The following is an 18,517-nucleotide window of genomic DNA, read 5'->3' as shown; positions in this document are numbered from 1 at the left end:
GTTCAAAGAGGGCTGTTACTGCAAGAATAAAGGCTTTATGAGAATCCGAAAGCTTATCATAAGAAATAAAATTTTTAAGAGGGTGAAGTGTGGAGGATTGATCCTGTATGACAGAATGGCACTCATAATCTCTTAAATATGCTGGAGGTTTGGTCTGTCGACTTGATCTTCTTGGTTGTGTGTGGTTAGATGGACTTGTGGTGTTGATAGTGCCACGGGTGTCATCAGTAGCAGGTGTGGTTGTCGTAGCAGTAGTATCAGGTGCATCATTGATCACTTGATCTTGGGAGCATTGATCTTGTGATTCTTGTTCAAGAGATGTGGATATAGGCACCTGTGGAACTACAGGAAAGTCACTAATATGAGTGTTAGAGATATGTGTAGAAAGAAATACCAAGTGAGAAAAAGGATCAATATTAGTGATTTCAGCATTTAATTTTTGAAAGGGGAATATATGTTCATGAAATATAACATTTCTTGAGATAAAAATTTGTTTATTATTGATGTCATATAGCTTATAACCCTTAGTGCCTTGAGGATATCCAATAAAAACACATGATCTTGATCTTGGGGCAAATTTGGTTCGATTGGCCGTGAGAGTGGTGGCAAAAGCAAGATAGCTGAAGTTCCCTAAATCGGTGTAATCAGGGGCTGCATTAAACAAGAGCTCATAAGGAGTTTTATTTTTGAGAAGGGGAGTAGGAGTTCTATTGATGAGAAAGGTGGCTGTCATGATGCATTCGCTCCAAAATTGTATGGGCATTTTGGCTTGAAAATAAAGGGCCCGAGCAACATTCAAGAGGTGTTGATGTTTCCTCTCTGCTATAGCATTTTACTCTGGGGTTTCAATGCAAGTGAACTCATGCATTATGCCAAGGTTAGCAAAAAGGTCTTTGAATACCAATTCGCGAGCATTGTCAGAACGAAATTTTTTGAAAATACATTTGAATTGTGTCTGCACATATGAAATAAATTGAGGAATTATGTAAGCAACATCAGATTTTTACTTGAGAAGGTAAATCCATGTAAATCTGGTATGGTCATCAACCAAAGTTAAGAAATACTTATAGTTTGAGTGAGAAGGAATGTGATATGGACCCCATGTGTGAATAAGATCAAACTTGTTAGTAGTAAAAGAATTTTTATTTGGAAATGGCAACTTCTTTTGTTTTGCCAAAGGACAAATATAACAAGGAGAGTTCTTATGCATAGAATTCACATTACAATTCAGTTCTCTACTTAAAAGAGAGAGTCTTTGTTTAGAAAGATGCCCGAGTCTAGCATGCCAAAGATCAGCAGAGACATTGTGTACTGCAGCATGTTGAAGCTTGTTGTCCAGTACATATAGGCCATTAATCGCTCTACCTCTGCCAATCTTCCTCTTGTTGAGTTTGTCCTGAATATAAAAACTATTAGTGAAAAATTTTACTTTAACTTTATCATCAATCGTTAAAGAGCTAACTGAAATGATGTTGTATTTAAAGTTGGGGACATATAAAACATCATTGAGAGTAAGATCTTTATTAATGATAATTGAACCACTTTGTTGGACAGATATGAATTCATTATTGGGAAGGATTAACCTGATTTTAGACATGGGGCAAACATATTGGAATAATTTTATGTTATTGCATATGTGTCTTGTAGCTCCGGAATCTATTATCCAAGATTCATTATGAGGAGTGACACAATAGTTGGAAAGTATTATACCTGTTGTTCCCGTAGAGGTGCTAGGATCAGTGTTTGTCATACCATTTTGTTGGTTAGCAAGGAGATTCAAAAGCTGCTGATACTAAGTAGCATTCAATTGCGGTAGAATCGTATGAGCCTCATCTGTAGCAGGATTGGTATCGGTTTTAGTCTGCAATTGATTTGCTGAAGCATCCTTCGACTTATTTCCCTTGAAACCAGGAGGGTAACCATGAATCTTGTAGCATTTTTCTATTGTGTGTCCTAGAATGTTGCAATGAGTGCAAAAGGGTCTATTTCTTCTAGGAGGATGATTTTTGCTGTTCTGAGAATCAGGCTTGGCAGGGACATTTTTATCAGATTGGAAAGCAAAAGCTAAATTGGAATTAGAATCATTACCAGTAGTGATGCTACCCTTTTGATTCTCTTCTTGAGTCACCAGATGAAAGACTCGATTTGCTTCGGGTAAGGGATCCATTAACAATATACTGCTGGGAATTTGAGAAAAGTGATCCGAGAGACCCATCAAGAAGGACATTATGTGTTCCATGTGGTGGTGTTCTTGAAGTTTCTTCACACCACCACAAGTACATCCATTACATGTACAACTTGGCCTATAGTTAGACAGCTCTTCCCAGATGGTCTTTAGTTTTGTATAATACATACTGATTGTCTGGTTTTCTTGGCGCAGGTTCACCAGATTCTTTCAAAGATTGTATATGTGTGGCCCGTTTCTTTGGTGAAAACGTATCTTGAGATCAGTCCAAATAGCTGCAGCTGATTCATCATACAACAAACTCGAAGAGATTTCTTTAGAAACAGAATTAAGGATCCAAGATATAACTATATTGTTATTTCTAATCCAAGCATTGTAAAGACTAAAATCATTGGGAGAAGGTTTAGGAATAGAACCGTCCAAGAATCCTAGTTCGTTTTTGACAGAAATGGCAAGCTGCATCGCACGACTCCAAGAAACGTAATTGTCTTGGCCAGTCAGAGGTTGACAGACGAGTATATTACCAGGGTTATCTCCATGATGGAGATAATAAGGATCCGAGGGATCTTCAAGGAGGTTTCTTGAGCTTAGAACACGAAGACTTTGATTGTTAGGATCTGCAGTTCGAAGTTGATCTCCAGCGATGGCAGGGCTTGGAATTTCAGCTCCAGATCCAATTTCTTGTCCTTCGTTGGACATTATGAAAAGAAAAGTAGAAGAAGCGCTGGAACAGAGGAACCAGGACAGAGTACACGATGCAGAGTACTGATCGGAGAAGGAACAGTGGAAGAATTCAGGAAGTATAATTGTTCATCGCCTCTGTCGGAGAAGAACGCACGACAAGGCATGAAGAAGGTGGAAGCGAATTAGATCAGATCTGGGAAAGCATTCTTTCCCGCTCTGATACCATGTTTCGAAATGAATAGAGATCAGTATTGAACAATTGAGAAGAAAAGAAAGAACTGTCTTATTGAATTGAAAATGAACAGAAAAACAAATATATATACATAGCAGATAACCAACTAGCTAAAGTCGGTGGAAACTAACTTAACTACCAACTAATCTTCTAACAAATTAACTAACACCAGAACATGCATATAACAGAAAAACAGTTATACGCATATGACAGGTAAGTGTAATCTAATAGTTTGGAATTAAGGTATTTTTTATAACAAGACATTATTGTAATTGAGATATGTTAAGTTATTTTTGTAATTAGATTACATTTTACGTATATTTTTGAAAAAAATCTCTAAATTAAACTTATGTATTATTACCGTAAAAGATTAAAATTTGCAACTGAAAATTAAACTCAAGTATTTACTATACCGTAAAATTACTCAAAATAAAAAGATAAAAAAGTTCAGTCGCCCATCACTACAAAAAAATGTTACTTTTAGTGACAATTTTTTAGTCACATCATACTATTTTTGTGACTAAATGTAATTTTTAGTCACAACAAAATGTTTTTTTTTTACTAAAACATAGTATTTAGTTACAAGTTGTCACTAATTTAGTTTTAATCACAACAAGTGTTGTGACTAAAAATACATTTAGTTACAACAAATTGAAATTTTTGTGACTAATACTTTTAGCCACAGACATCTTAGTCACAACATAAGAATCATGATTTATAATTAGTCACAATTTTTTCACTTTTAGTCACAAGTTTTGTTGTGACTAAAAATAAGATTTTTTGTAGTGCATTATTCTATTATATAATAATATATACAACTTTTTTTTTTGAATAAATAATATATACAACTTAATATATAACAACAATAGACACGAAGTCTATTCAATTTTTTTTTTAAAATTTATTTTAATATTATGTTACATTTTTAATGCAGAAGAAGAGGTGGCACTTTGTGTGAGAATCTGCCAGAAAAAATGCAATATATCTAAAGAAGACGGACTCAGAAGTTAAATTGAGAGATACATATATTTTTATGTAAGAGAGGGGATAGTTTTTATTTTGTAAAAGAAGGGGAGCTTACTTTATTTTTCTACATGCAATAATATATGTTAAAAATTGATATAACCATATATCTTAATAATATGAAATATTTTTAAGTAAAAAAAATAACAAGAAAATTTGGGTTCAATAATTAAGGTACTTATAATAAATACATGTCTAATTATGAAATCTAATATTTTGTAAAGAAATATTACCTTTAATTACAAATATATATATATATATATATTGTTATATTATTTTATAATATAATAATAAAGTAGATTAAAATGTGATAAATATATGTGAATAATATATATTAAGTGTATGCACTACTACAAATATGGGATTCAGTGACCCATTTTGAAAGACTCTAAAACTATATAGTGACACTTCAAGGCGTGTCACTAATGTGGGTGTCAGGAAAAGTAATAATTAGTGACCCTCTAGCGCATGTCACTAAAAAATTTTAGACTCCCTCATTGCATGTCACTATAGACTTTCAGCGTGTCACTATTTGTATTTTTCTTATTTTTTTTTATTATTTTCTGGATAACAACCACACTCAAAGAGTGTCACTATATCATATTTTTTTAAAAAAAAAAAAATTAAAATTAATATTCAATGTATCATGATTTTATTTTTTTAATAAAAAATTAAATTAATATACATTATATACAATATTTATTTTCTTTTAATTTTCATTAATAAAACATAAACCGTGTATGTATGCATTTATATTCTTTTTTTTTTTTTTTGAAACAGGTATGCATTTATATTCAATAACTAAAAATTAATTTACAGAAAAAGAAAAAATAAACAAATATTGTATATTGAACAAAAAAGATTCGTTTAAATCAATATTAAATGTATACATACAACACAGAATAGTTCAATAGTTCAATACAAAATACATACAAACTCAAAAATACATTGAGGATTGGAAACAAAATAGACCTAAAAAAATATCAATACAAGTTGTAACCTATTCTTCACCGCAAACTAAGAAGCCAACGGAGTTAAACGCCGAGATCAATCCGCGAAGAGCTTCAGCGCTGACAACCTGCAACACAAGAGAGAGAAAGAGAAAGAGAGAGATAAAAAGTTGAAGAGATGTCGACCTGGGATTTTTGGGGTTGGAATCTCAGATCTGTGATCGGCGTGGCTGAGTGAGGCGGAGAGGCTTTGTGATTTTTGGGGTTTCAAGGTCTCTCGTCCGCTGGTGGTCGCTTTCTTCTTCGAAGGTCATCGACGACGATGGTCTTGGAGTGAGTTTTGTGCAGAGAATCATGAAAAGAATAATGGATTTGAGATATGAGAGAAAGAAAAAAAAAAGAATTAAGAGACCAGCTGCTGCAGCTGGTTTTTTTTGTATTTTGTAAAGTATTTGGGTTTCTTAAATGAACCCTTATATATTATTTACTTATTAATATATATATATTAAATTAAAGGAACGTATTTGTTCCAGCCCCCCAAAAAAAGTTGGTGCATTAAGTGGTGTAATAAATGTGCATCGATAATGTAAATATTTTTATTTTTATTTTTAATTTATTTTGATTACTTTTCTTAAAGGCTAATATTTACACATATAAAAATTATATTAATTATGGAGTTTTTGTTTTTTTTTTTTTTTAAAAAAAATCAAGTTTATGATATAGTGACACGCTAAGTGAGTCGGGATACATTTATCCAATCGCGTTTGGCGCGTCACTGTAGACCAAAATTTTTTTTAAAAAAAATATAATAAAAATTATGAGAGTTATCTTTAGTGACCCTTCATACTTTTAGTGACTCGGATTTTAAGACCCTAATACTAAATTTTTAGAGTCATTTTGTGTGTGTCACTAAAACTCACTCATAATTCTATAGTGACCCGCACTTTTGTGCGCGTCACTAAAGGGTGTCACTAAAAGCCAGTTTTGTAGTAGTGATGGTAAATAAATGTGTAACCTATGATTTTATAACCTACACTTTTGTAACCTACATGTTGTAACTTGGAGAGGAGTTACAATTTGTTGTCACTTGTAACTCATGTGTTGATCACACATTATTAGTGTAATAAAAGGGTTGTTACACAATTTGATGATAGGATTCAAATGGTATGAAATATAGTTGTTACAAACTATATTAATACTCATTTATATGAGAGAAATGAGTGTTGTGTATTTTGAATTCTAAGTGATCACCTATACATTATAAAAGGAGGTCTTTGGTGCTCATTTGAAAGAGATGTCAAGTTTTCTATCAAGAAAGCACTTTGCTAGAAAACCCTAAGGCTTGATAATTCCCAAAGCTATTTCCTAGAGAGTTCCCTTAGTGCTTAGAGATAGGGGAAATAAGCTTTTGGACAAAGGTGTAATACCTTGTTTAAGTCATGGTGATCCCCACTAATCTACACTCAAAGTTGTGAGTGAGTGTTTATATATATTATTCTCTTGTTATATATATACATATTTTATATTACATGTGTTGTAATCTTCTCTTCTACCTTTTATATATATATATGTAATATATATAGTGTATATATATGTATTGTAACATATATTTAATCAATCTGTTATTTTAGTCCTTGTATTATTTTACAATAGAGTTGTAATAAATCTTGATTTTCTTCCATTGTTATAAAATCTCTAACAATCAAAAGCTTATCCCTTTTCAATGGAAGAGGTGATAAATCAAGATTGTGAGAATACAAGGATAAGAGATTTTATGTGAAAGTCATTCATGGGTGAGCATGATGGTGAATATTATGTGATTTACTATTTTATATGATAGTAATGTATAATATATATATATATGAGTTATATATATGTGACATATATGTGATTATGTGTTTGTATCATATTAATATATATAGTAGTATATAATATGATATTTAATTTTTATATCATGCTATTATATGTATATATGTGAGATATATAATATATAATATGTATGTATGAGTAATATATATTATATATATGTAGAGCATGTAATATAATATATATTAGTGAGATTAAATATGTAGAAATAATTACTTCTATGTATTTATGTGAGACATGCATATATAATATATGTTATATATGTGTATATAATATATATCATGTATATTAATGTGTATATATATGTTATATATGTGTGAGGTATGTAACATATATAGTTGTGTAATAAATATATATTATGTGTATATGATATGTATATTATAGTATATATGTTATATTTATATGAGATATGTAACATATATATTTGTGAATTTAATATTGACATTATGTGTATGTTACATATAAGATGTTGATTAGTAACATACATATTATATTAATGTATGAGTTATATAGTATGATAATAATGTTGATAGTAATATAATAGTGTTTATTACTATTGATGTGAAAATTATTATCATCTATTTTGTGAATAAAGAATAGATTTGAATTCTTATTCAATTTGGTGGTGAACATCTCACTTTATGAGATAATAAAAGATGGATTTTGAGAAGTTACATCTTTTATTGGATTATAAGAGATAATCATCTCATATTATGAGATAAGGAAAAGTGGACTATGAGAGTTACACTTATGAGAATTGTCTTGTCTTAGCAAGAACAATAGATTAAAAGGGGATCCAAACTTGTGAAATGAGTCATAATTGGAAAAACAATTTTAGACTCAAAAATAAAGTGAGTCAATGTTGATTCAAAAAAAAAAAAAAAAAAAAATTGTGAAAAGATAACAAAATTGGAGAAGCAATTTTGAATCTTAAATAATCAAAGTGGTGAACAAAATTGATGAGAATTTTGTTAACTTTGGTATAATTTTGGGCTAATCTCAATAAGGAGATAACCTTAAAATTATGAGTAAAAATAATCACATTATTTTATGAGTAGTAATGTGAGTTTGATATTTTAGTTTTGTTGAGAAAACTAAAAATGTCAAATGGTATTTTTAAAGTGGCCTTAAAGAGTCATTTGAAGAGAAAAATACACAAAAGTGATATTTTATATACACTTTATGGTAAAACTGTGGGGGTGAGCCACAAATTTAATCAAAATGTGTTGAGACATTATTGATTAATTTATTTGATTTTGAATTCAAATTCTAAATCAAGTTTGGCTATGTGCATAAGTGAAAATATTGACATATTTAGTGTCAAATTTTTGGTAAAAATAATTTCAAGAAGGAAATTAAATTTAAGAAAAACTATAGGGACAAATTGGTCTTCTATATTTTAAAATCAAGATATTGTCTTGATAATGAAATGTGAAAATGTGGGGGTGCATACTCCAATATGAGAAAGTTTAGACATACTTGGTGTCTAAAATTAAAATATGAGAATTTAGACATATTTGGTGTCTAAATTAGTGTATTTTTGATATGCTTGGTATCAAAATTATTGAGAATTTGAGTTGAGTGAAAATTAATCTTTTATGATTGAATTTTCAAAGCTTAAGTACTTAAGGAGAAAAGTGGTCACAAAGTGAACACTATATTTTTTGGCATGCATGATTCACATGGAATCAATAGTGAGAGGTTATAACAAATCACTTAATCTCCGTACAAGATTAAAGCATGAATTTTCGAGGGATGGGACCTAAACTCCCTTAGCGTTTTGCTCATTGATGGTAACCTATCTTAACACTAGTAAAAATCTAGTCTTAAGTTCAATAGGTAATAACAAGTCAATAGAGTGAATGTGGTACTCAATTGTCCCATCTATGGATGAGTACATGTTGTAAAATTGAGGGTTAAAACCAAAAGGTTTTTTAATGGAGCTTAAGCTTAAGAAAACTCACTTAAGCTTAAGAAGTGTCTAACGAGTGGTGAGACACTAAAACTCCACCTATATGGACTAGAGGTGGTGCCGCCTCTTATGAGAATTGGGAGTATTCTCTAGAGAGTCCATGAATTGGAATTTTGCACATGGCCATTAACGGTGCAAGAGCGAGACATGCGGTCTCAAGTGAGCATTAGCGAGGGTGTGTGTGTTATCACCGGTTTGTATTAAAGGGATAGTGGTTCAATGCTACGGCAACCAAAATTTCATCAAACTTTGTGGTAACTACACTAAGGTAAAATTCAAGTCGAAAGACATTTTACCTAATGCACCTAAGCAAGACTTCTTTAAAAGTGTATATTTATTCAATCAAAGTGGGGGAATGTTATATTTTGATATAATATTTTGATTGATTAAATAAATGTTACAAGTGTGTTACAAGTGTGTCACACATTTTAATCTAGTGGGGGATTGTTATATTATTTTATAATATAATAATAAAGTAGATTAAAATGTGATAAATATATGTGAATAATATATATTAAGTGTATGGTAAATAAATGTGTAACCTATGATTTTATAACCTACACTTTTGTAACCTACATGTTGTAACTTGGAGAGGAGTTACAATTTGTTGTCACTTGTAACTCATGTGTTGATCACACATTATTAGTGTAATAAAAGGGTTGTTACACAATTTGATGATAGGATTCAAATGGTATGAAATATAGTTGTTACAAACTATATTAATACTCATTTATATGAGAGAAATGAGTGTTGTGTATTTTGAATTCTAAGTGATCACCTATACATTATAAAAGGAGGTCTTTGGTGCTCATTTGAAAGAGATGTCAAGTTTTCTATCAAGAAAGCACTTTGCTAGAAAACCCTAAGGCTTGATAATTCCCAAAGCTATTTCCTAGAGAGTTCCCTTAGTGCTTAGAGATAGGGGGAAATAAGCTTTTGGACAAAGGTGTAATACCTTGTTCAAGTCATGGTGATCCCCACTAATCTACACTCAAAGTTGTGAGTGAGTGTTTATATATATTATTCTCTTGTTATATATATACATATTTTATATTACATGTGTTGTAATCTTCTCTTCTACCTTTTATATATATATATGTAATATATATATAGTGTATATATATGTATTGTAACATATATTTAATCAATCTGTTATTTTAGTCCTTGTATTATTTTACAATAGAGTTGTAATAAATCTTGATTTTCTTCCATTGTTATAAAATCTCTAACATATATATGTTATAATTAATTAAAATATAATTTTTAATTTTCCATTTTTTTTTTGAAGAATGCCATCTCTCCTTGATCTCTTCTCTTTAAATCCTATTTTGATAGTATATCTTTGAGAACATCTTGAATACCATCCATTTTAATTGCTTGGTTAGCTTTAAGTTTAGTTTTAGAGAACTCAATTTTATTCATATACTTCTTACTAATTAATAATATAAAATTGATGATGCTCTTTTTTTTTTTTTTTTTTTTTTTGATATTATAACCCTTTTCATTTTATTTTAATTATACATTTAGTCGTATATAATTAAATTAGTTTAATTTATTAATTAAAAACTAAGATTTCTTTTGTAGTGTGGGATTGGGGACAAAATTGATGAATGCACATATGAGTTCGAAATTATTAGAGTCTCTAGAGAATAATATATAGGTCCAAAATAAGTGAACAATATGAGTGCATGCATGCTATATACCATTTAATATCTTGGATATATTATACAAACAACAAACCATGAAATTAAAGGGCATGTAGTTTGTTCAATAGAATATTCCACATAATATATATGGATCAATATATTAAATAAAGACTTACACTTATGTAGTACATTAATGTATAATTAAAAAATAAATTAATAACCAAACCAACCATTATTAATAATTAATATACTTAATTAAGGTAATTAAGTTATCACTAAGAATGTCATCATATGATATCTGATGTTGTTAAATATAATTAATTAAGGATTAACACCCACACCTTGTGCTGGGGATGGAGGTGAATGTTTTGGGGTACAGTCCTTAGCACCGTTGTACAACCTGTAATTAATTATTAACAACAATAAATATTAATTAATTCCACCCATGAAATTTACAATATTAGCAAAAGTAATTAACTAATTAATAATAAAAACATTACATAATTAATTACAAAAAGAAAAACATACGTATTACAATGGCGGGCAGCAAAGGAGGGATTTTGAAAGAGAATAATTATAATAAGAATAACACACAACAATCGTAAAGCCAACCATAATAATAGCTTCATCTTCGATATCCTAGCTAATTCCTATCTATCTTATATATATAAATATCAAACCTTGTTTACTTACACTACACATATATATAAGAACTTAAGAAGTAAAGAAAGTCAATTCATGAATCTCAGTCAGTCAAACATATTAATTATATTCTGAAATAAATTAATATTAATATTATAAATTATTTATTTATGATTTTGGTAGCTCCAACAATATGATTAATTAATTTTCAAGTTCACACGTACACACGTATAAATATCCTAATTATTAATTAGTAGAAGTGATTTTTAGCTGAACAATATAGTGAGTGCATGCATGGGAGATAGACCACTTCTTTAGTCAAATTATTAATTATTAATGTGATTTTATATTGTATACATGGATATTAGATCTGCCTTTATAGTATACTTAGACAAATGATCTTTGGCCACTCAGGTAAACCTATTTTTCCCCAAAGAACTATTATATACATATATATAATGGGAAATTTGATTTTCTATACTTAGAAAATCAAAAAAATTTTTCCCTAAACCAAAAATTTAAAACCTAAAAAAACTATTCCTTTTTTTTCAAAACCCCAAAAATACCCCCCTCACAATATTCTCTCTCTGCATCATCTCTCTCTCCCTCTATCTCACCCCAACCGCCCACCCTCACCCGAACCACCCTCGCCCACCCACGTCAACCCCAACGCCGATCACCACCCTCACCCCCGTCGACCACGACCCCAACCCCTCCGACCCCAACCCCAACCCGAAAGAGCAACCCCAGTCTCTGAAACTTTTTTTTTTTTTTCCTGCGATTTGAGAGAGGGAAGAAGACAAAGGTCCGATGGTCGGACCTTGGGGGTCCGATGGTCGGACCCATCGGACCCCCAAGGTCCGACCGTCTTTTTAATTTTTTTTTTATTTTTTTCTGCGATTTTGGAGAGAGAGGAAGAAAGGGTCCGATGGTCGGACCTTCGGGTCCGATGGGTCCGATGGTCGGACCCATCGGACTTAAGGTCCGACCGCTTTAATTTTTTTTTTTTTTTTTCCCGCGATTTGAGAGAGAGGGAAGAGAGAGGTCCGATGGTCGGACCTTGGGTCCGATGGGTCCGATTGGTCGGACCCCATCGGACCCCATGGTCCGACCATCGGACCTGGGGTGTGGGATTCTTGGGACCGGCTAGATAGAGAGAGAAAGAGAGATAGTTTTAGTTTGGGGGTATTTTTGGGGTTTTGAAAAAAAAAAGTATAGTTTTTTTAGGGTTTAAATTATTGGTTTAGAAATCAAATTTTTTGATTTTCTAAGTATAGAAAATCAAATTTCCCTATATAATTATATGAAAACCGTTTAAAATGTGCATGATTTATATATTGGCAAAAGCAAATAGTGGGAGTGGAACTGATCATGAATGAAGTATATAATAAAGTCATTAATGGTACGTACTAGCAAATTATTTAATTTGTACAGAAAAAAGATAACTATACGTGGAGATCACGCGTCGGATATAAAAGATAGATCTATATTATATATACTACTGAAAAGAAAAGAAAAAGGTTTGGCGACTCTTTAAAATATAGAAGATATCTAGATTATATAAACTAGAGAAAAAAAAAAAAAAAAGGTTTGGGCGATTCTTTAAAATAGTGGGGTAAATTATTATTGATGGTTTATAAGATTGACCCTTACCACCAACACAAAACGGAATAAAATAGGTGTCGGCTCACTGCAAAAAAAATTAGATTTTTTATCATAACATTTTAGCTATAACAGAAATAATTTGTGACTAAATATATATTTTTGTCACAACTCATAACAAAAAAATATTTTAGTTACAATGAATTTTATGTGATAGTTTTAAAAATTTTAAATATTATCATTAGTAAAAGGTTACAACTAAATGTTGCAATCAAAGAGATAACAAGCTGGTGTGGCATTTTTGACTGGCCTTCCGACATCAGAGAGTGATTATCGAGGTCTTCCAATAGCCTGCAAGAGAAAGTGCTCAATAGAGTAGTTTTGGCAACATTGTACACTCTTTGGACTAATAGAAATTGTTGTATCTTTGAGATGAAATGTAAGACAACTAGAGCTATGAGTAAAGAGATTAAATCTTTTGTAAAAATCAAGTTCTTAAGCGGCTGTAATGGGAGAAAGACAAAGCTTGATAGCTTTATTTTTAATGTAATTTCAGGTTGGCTTTGAGGGTTGGGGGTTTCGGCCAGCTGCTTTGTTTTGCTTTTGTTCTTTGTATTGTTCTTGTCTGTTTGAATAAAGAATTTTCTTCTTGTTAAAAACAAAATAGTATTTTTATCCCTTGAAAATTGACCAATACAAAAAAATTTCCTCTTTAATTCCAAAAAAAAATAATTTTAAAAATTGTAATATAATATATTGATTCTGAAAAAAATTAATAAAAAATTAATAAAAATATTAAATTAATTAAAAAGATATTATGTTTACTTTAGAAAAATTAAATTTTTTCTAAGACGAATATATTTCAAATTTTATTTTATTTATAAATACGTATCTTAAAATATAATACTAAAATTATTGAAAATAAAATAATCAATTTAAACAAATTAAAATTTTTTGAAAAAAAAAAATAGACTTATTTATATTTATAAACTCATATTTTTAAAAAAAAATAAATAAATAATTCAAAATTCAATAAAAATAAAATTATTTTGGAATAAAAGTTAGAAATTAAACTAAAAAAATATTATGTTTACTTAAACAAATCTATATTTTTGGAGAGAAAAAAATAAACTCAAACTTATTTCCTCAAAATTTATTTTTACAAAAATGAATTTTTAATATATATTTTATATCTTAATAGAATTTTTAGTAAAAAAATAAATAATTTTTTAAATGCTATACTATATTATTATTAGTACAATTAATTAAGATTTATATGATTTAAATACTATACTATATTCTATATATAGTGGTAGATATATTTAGAAAATATTCAAACATTAAGATATGTTGAATATTTTATTTAACATATTAAGTTTCATAAAACATTTCTAAAATGAATAAAACGTGAGTAATTTTGTAGTTTGACATAAGAAAACATGAACTTAGGACAAATGCTCATATCTAGAACAGTTTTTAGTGATCTTCGAACGACCACACTAGGAGCACTAATCTCAGTGATTATCTATTATGTTAATAACAAAATTGCTTTTAGGTAGAGCCCAATACCTAATGTCAAAGTGAAAATATAATTTTATACAATTAGGGAGTAGCCACATCATCTTTAATTGTATAAAATTATATATTTATTAAAAATTCACCTTAATGGACATAAATTATAATTAATTATATCGGTGTAATAACTTTACACCACAGGAATTTTATTATACTTAATATAATTAATTAAGATAATATGTTAAATTAAATTCTCTTAATTTACCCCATAGGGTGTTATGGGGATTTAATTTAATAGTGTTATCACAAATTATGTTAAGATAGATAATAAACCTTCATTTTTCCTAAACTAATTGTTTAATTAAATCTATAATAAGGTTCATCTGATTTTATTAAATATAAAATTTAGCCCACAAGCAATTTTAGATTTAGTAAAATTTTCATTTTCAGTTTATACTTTGTGTCTAGTGAACCACATAATTTTAAATAAGGGGAATTACCCCATATACTATGTTTTTTAACTTTTTTTTTTTTTTTCAAATTTACGGTTTGGGTTTCTAAAGTAGTTGCAGCGCTAGTTGCAGTATGGTTTCTATATGATTTTTTGTTACAATTTAGGTTGCAGCGCTAGTTGCAATAGGAGTTTCTATGTAGAATTTCGTTAAAAAAAACTGTTTTGAAGTGTAAAAATAAAAAAACCCTTTAATAATTAGGGAGTAGCCACATCATCCTTAATTATATAAAATTATATATATTAAGCGGATCAATATCACATAATGGACATAAATTATAATTAATTATGTAGACATAATAATCTTACCCTACATAGATTTTATTATATTTATATAATTAATATGTTAAATTAAATTCTCTTAATTTATCATACAGGGAATTATGTAGATTTAATTTAATATTTTATCATAAAGTATAAAAGTTTAAAACATTGATAAAATAATTAAGTGTTTCATACCTTTCATAGAGATAGAAATATTAAACTTTAAGTTTTTCATAAACTATGTAAATATATCATAATCTACATCTAAATCTAATCTTATTAAATTAAAAATTTAGCCCACGGGCAATTTTTGTTTAATAAAATTTCATATTCAAGCATGTTTATACATTGATAAAACATGATTCATTTAAACCTCAAAACTATATATTAATAATTATGTAGTTTTACTACATCAGTATTCATAAATTTCTTCAATACCAGTAAAAATTTCCAAAATTTATTCTGATAACTTCATCTAAAATGTACAATTTTTACTGTATAATTAAGGAAAATAAATTACACTTCATTATCACCAATAAATTTTCAATTTGTTTTGTACGTATTCATTCTAATATAGTTAATATGATTATTAACACATAGTGAATTATTTTAGATTGTTATTCCACATTCATAATTTCTTGCAAGGTTTACAAACAAATCTAAGAAAGTCAATAACTGTGAGCAAATCTTATCCACAGACAGATGAGTTCTCACATTTAGAAACTTCAAGAACAAGCAATATATAGTAGTGGCTTTGTTTTAAAATTATCAAAGACCTTTATGTTCCAAACTTCTATTAAAACTTGATTTAGACGTACATTAAAGGACTTTACTATATTAAAATGATGTCACTCATAAAGATATGCATGTTCAAACTGACAATAAGAATATGTTAATAATAAGAATTCCTTTACATTATAGTACCAAAGATTATGGAACATATCTCCATAAATAGAATAAATGTTAGTAAATAGTGGGGATATTCATTACATTTGATTTTACTAACTTTATTTAGAACTTGTGTGAATTTCATTAAAAAAAAATATTTCAACAAGTCAAATCGGTGCACATTAAAATTTTATCATATTAGAAATCATACGAGTCAATTAATTTTGTAGACATAGACTCATATTTTTCATCTTATTTATTAACGATTACTGTAATACCCTAGGATTAAGAGAATGGATTAGCAAAACCCTAACTAGTTGATTGAGTATTATTATGAAATTATATTATTATATAATTTAATATATGTGAATTAATATGAGATTTGATATGTTAAGACCATGTTGGTGAGCCAGGGGCATTTCAGTAATTTTGACTTAAGAAGGGTAAAACAGTGAAATTAATTTAAAAACGTGCTTATGGAACTATGTTATTATATGGTATGCCTGTGTTGTCTTTTTCAGGTGTGTTCTGACAAGTTGGCGCGGTATAGTCACAACCGGGTATTTCAGGCCGAACTGGGTTCGGGGCCGAAATATAATTTTAGGATAAATTATTGGCATTATATTTATAAGTGAATAATCTGAAATTTTATTGTTGAAGAGTTATTTTGGAAATGACTATACTATCCTTGAAATGTCTATTTGAGAGTTATGTAACTTGGTAACTTTGCTTATTTGAGTTATAATTCAACAAAAAAGCATTTTAATTAAAATAAGAGGCATTTATTTTCTGGTTCTTTCTCCACAAAACAGCCCCCTTCTCTCTCTCTCTCTCTCTATCCCTCTTTGTATTTTGTTGAAAAATTTGGTGATTTGCTTAGTGTTCAAGCTTGAAATTGGAGGGTGTTAAAGCTTGATCTTCGTTGGTACTTGAGATAATTTCTCTTTCTGATTTTTAGTTGAGTTTATTGCTGAAAATTTTATGTGGAAAAGCAAGAAATTGTGTGGTATTTTCTTGAAATGCATGTGCCTTGAATTCATGTTAATTTTGATGGGTTTGGCTTAGATTGCATGGCTTTGTAATGGATTTTGTTTGTTGAGCTCTAGGTGAGTTTTTAAGGTAATTTCCATGTTTAAATTCAAGTCTTGCTTGATATTTTGTTGCTGAAAAAAAAAAAAAAAAAAAAAAAAAAAAGAGGTTGAAGCTAGCTTGAAGTTTAAGTTCTTGAATATTAGTTCTTGGTGATTTTGCTCAAGTTGGAGCTTTGAATTTTATGTTGTTTAATCTGAAATTTTGATGTGTTTTGCTAGTGTTTAAGCATGAAAATTATGTATGTTAATGCCTATTTAGGTACTTTTTCATTTGGTGAATGATTAGCTTGAGTTGTGTTTGGGTTTGTGTTGAATTGGTTGAATTTTGGGGCTGAAATTTGTTGCTGATTTTTGGTGTTGTTGGAGAGTGAACTAGGTGTAATTCATCTCAATATATTTGATTTATGTAGGTGAGAGTTTGCTATGATTGTGGGCTGGTTTAGCATAAAAATTGGTATTTTTGGATGCATTTTCGTGGCTGGAAACAGGGTTTCCTGGGTTTTTAAACCCAGTAGCCGCGTCTATTTTTGGCAGCTTATTATTTTTTTTTTCGGGTTTTTATTTTGGTCATAACTTTTGACTCGGGACTCTGTTTGGGACGTTCTTTATATCGTTGGAAAGCTCGTTCCGAGCTCTATGTGAATATCTGTAGTTTGAATGCCAATTTTATGATTTATGGAAATGGATTTAGGGATTAACCCTATACTTGTGTATCCCGGGATTGTGACTAGGATTACTGGCACTTAGTTAGGAGCACCCAGAGATTTGGAATCTCTATATTTACGGGACATCAGGTTAGATAGTAGTTAGCATGTAGAGATATGCGCAATGGCGCTTATATGGAATGTGATATATATGAGAAACTAGAAACCGGGATTAGAGTTATTACTCTAAAGTGAGCGGTTTATTGGCTTAGGGTTATTACCCAAGTAAATTATTAATATGTAATTGTTATGCCATGATGTATATAAATTTATATTGAAGTAAAGGGTTATGTGTTCAAGACATAATCGGGTTGGACTCGTGTGAGCGTAACACGTAGGTCTATGCCACATAGACATAAATAGGCGTGTGAGCGTAACACGTAGGTCTGTGTCATACAGACAAATATGAAATGGCATTATTATTTATGTGATGAGTTATATATGATTAACGATATATTTTACTGTCTTGTTGGGCTTGGCTCACGGGTGCTCTACTGTGCAGGAAAGGGTAAATCTATCTCTGATCAGCCATGAGTATGGGATTGGGCGATGTATGTACATGTTCGGGCCACACTAGACCAAGCGGGTTGGGGTCTACCAGTGTTGAAACTTTTGTAACTCTATTTTGCCGCTTAGGTCGGCTAAGGAGAAAAGACTTGTAATATTTTGTAAAATGATTTTTGGGATCCCGAAAGATGTAACTTTTGTTTGTAAGGTTAAAATTATTACAGGTTTATTTTCA

At 29.7% G+C, this 18,517-nt stretch overlaps 1 long non-coding RNA gene across 1 annotated transcript; it reads left to right on the top strand.

The window, feature by feature from the left end:
- The first annotated feature begins 16,738 nt into the window (after window positions 1-16,738).
- On the top strand, window positions 16,739-18,517 carry LOC133039067 (uncharacterized). The gene is made up of 2 exons (XR_009688596.1): window positions 16,739-16,901; window positions 18,278-18,517. It is a non-coding gene; the product is annotated as an uncharacterized LOC133039067 (long non-coding RNA).

The sequence above is a fragment of the Cannabis sativa genome, chromosome 6, assembly GCF_029168945.1.
Source record: "Cannabis sativa cultivar Pink pepper isolate KNU-18-1 chromosome 6, ASM2916894v1, whole genome shotgun sequence".
Taxonomy (NCBI): Eukaryota; Viridiplantae; Streptophyta; class Magnoliopsida; order Rosales; family Cannabaceae; genus Cannabis; species Cannabis sativa.
This window is presented reverse-complemented; position numbering and strand designations above follow the sequence as displayed.